Here is a 3,085-nt window from a genome sequence, read left to right on the forward strand (position 1 = left end):
GTGATGTGAGCAAGCAGATACATTCTCCTGATGCCACCAACTCTACCATTCTGGCTAAGATGGACTATACCCTCAAATGGCAAGACAAAACAAATCTCCCTCCTTTAGGCTGCTTCTTGTCAGGTATTTTGGTCCAGTGACACACTTTCTAAACTCATTCTAAGCAGCTGGCACCATATAAAGACAAAACACAAAAAGAAAACATCTATTTCTCAGGAACACAAATGAAAAGTTTTGCACAAAAAGCTAGTAAGACAATCAGTGATGTACACAAACAGATATAGGATGGTGAGGGCCATGAAGGGATACATGGGTATATCTGCAAATCAATCAGAGACCTCATAGCACAAATTAATCAATACCCTGCCTTGGACATCTGGTTTCCAAAAGTAAGAGATTATACAAGTTTGTTGTCAAAAACCAAAATGCTAGCAAGTTGAATTCAACATTACCCTTCTTATTTTTAACACCATTTCCAAGCTGGTTTAATCTTAGGAATACAAACATTCAACTTATGCAAATCATTTGACTAGAATGAAAGATTAACGATCATATGATCATCTCAACAAGCAAAAAAAAAGACTTGGTAAAGCTCAACAATGCATTGTGATAAAAACCCTAAACCAATTAAGTTCAGAAAAACCATCTTAACCTAACAAAGTACATATGGCAAACTCTTAGTCAACGTCACCGTGAAGAGTGAAAAGCTGAAAGTAGTATCAATAGCAACAAAAGGCATCCATGGACACTGTTCTTACTCAGTACAGCACTAAAAGATTCAGTTAGGAAAATTACACAAGAGAACAATAAAAAAGCATACAAATAGGAAGGGACTCAAATTATTCCTGTGTGTAGATGATGATTCTATATATGGAAAAGCCTAACATTCCACAAAAAGGCTGGAACTGATAAACAAATTCAATAAAGTAGGATACAAAATTAATAGCTTTTTCTATATACCAGTAAGAAATCTGCTAAAACAGCAGGCAGTGGTGGAGCACATCTTTAATCTCAGTACTTGGGAGGCAAAGGCAGGTGGAGCCTGGGTTACCCTGATCTACAGAATGAGTTCCAGGACATCCAGGGCTATACAGAAAAAGTCTTGAAAGACAAAAACAAAAACAACAACGAGAGAAATGTGCTAAAACTATGAAAGCAATCTCATTCACAACAGCTACAACAAAACAAAAATGATATACAACTTAAATAAACTCAACCAAAGAAGTGAAAGTGTTCTATAATAACTACAAAACACTGACAGAAAAATCAAAGACACAAGTAAAATGCAAATGGATTGAAGAATCAATAATATTAAAAAAATGTTCATACTACTTAAAGTGATCTATATTTCAATGTAATCCTCATAATACCATCATCATTATCTGCGGAACTAAGATCTAGAAATAACAATTCTGAAATTCCTATGAAAACACAAAGTCTCTGAATAGCAATCTTGGGCAAACACACAAAGCAAGGGGCATCACGATACTCTGTAAGAGATACTAATGAGTCACAACAACAAAACCAACATGCTATTACCCTAAAAAAAGACCCCCATCAATGGAGACAGAGATCCTAGAATAAACATACACTCACAGCTAGCATACTTGCAACAAAGGTACCAAACATGTACTGGAAAAGGGGCAGCCTCTACAGTGAACACTACCAGGAAGCTGGATGGCAAAAGGCTCCTTTCTTCTACCCTATGCAAAAGCAACTCAAGGTGGATTAACGATCTAAAACAAAGAGCCAGCACTCCCAAATTACTAGAGAAAACAGAAATGAACTATTTCAGAAATTGGTATAAGCAATGGTTATCTGGATAGGACCCCAAAACATAGGAAACAATAGTAAGAATCCTATGTGTGACCACACTGAATAAATCTCCTGCTGTTCACCTTTAATCTGGCTCTTTTAATAGGTTTATTGAGAATGTGTGCAAGCCTGACTTGCTATGGCTACCAGGGAACAGGCTCTGACCTTAATTCTGGTAACAGTTGTAGAGAGCCAGGAAGGAGACTGGAGCGGAGGCAATGACGGGCTGGACAACTTAGCTGGCACTACTCACCTATGGATACTGCTAGCCCTCTACAAATTTAAACCTAATGGCAGGACTTGAATAGTGGGCTTACTGGATCTCTTTGCCTCTCCTTTTACTACTGTTTAATTGGCTTATCTAAGACGTGGCTTATTGGAAGTGTCAGGGCTCAGGCTCTGACTCATTAAATAATACCTACAGTAACGAGCAGATTAGTGAACAAGTAAAATGTGTCACACACCCACAACAGTGTATTGCTTAACCATAAGGAATGAAATCCTGCCTTATGCAGTAAAAAGGATGGAATTAAAGAACATTATGTTAAATAAATAGCCAGATATAGAATGATAAGTACAGGATTTTCCTTTTCTATATGGATGCTAAAAAAAAAAAAAAAAAAAAAATAAACAAAAACAAACAAACTGACTCAAGCCGGGCAGTGGTGGCGCACGCCTTTAATCCCAGCACTCGGGAGGCAGAGGCAGGCAGATTTCTGTGAGTTTGAGAACAGCCTAGTCTACAGGAGCTAGTTCCAGGACTGGTTCCAAGGCTGCAGAGAAACCCTGTCTCGAAAAACAAAACAAAACAAAACAACAACAAAAAAACTGACCCAAAAGTAGAATGGAGCTAAGTGTGATAGTGAACACTTTTAGTCCCAGCACTTGGGAAAGGTGCAGAGGCAGGGGCATCTCTGTGAGTTTGAGGCCAATCTGGTCTACATAATGAATTCCAGGACAGTTAAGAGTTACATACTGAATTCTCAAAAACCCAAAAATAAATAGATAATTAAATAAAAATAGAAATAAGTATTGTGAGAGACCAGGAAGGTGGTGAAAAACAGAAGCCTGCACTTAATCAGTCCAGCCACTCAATTTGTGGGACTATCAAACTAACTGTCTGTCATAGTGTACAATCAGTATGTTACTACTATTTTTAAAAATATAGAAAACTTTAGAAATGTTTCTAAAGATGTTTGATTATTACTCTCTTAGTGTGGGGATAAGGAGTTCAGAAGAAGGCAAACAAGCACAGCCGAGTGATACATTT

The sequence above is a fragment of the Chionomys nivalis genome, chromosome 8, assembly GCF_950005125.1.
Source record: "Chionomys nivalis chromosome 8, mChiNiv1.1, whole genome shotgun sequence".
NCBI lineage: Eukaryota > Metazoa > Chordata > Mammalia > Rodentia > Cricetidae > Chionomys > Chionomys nivalis.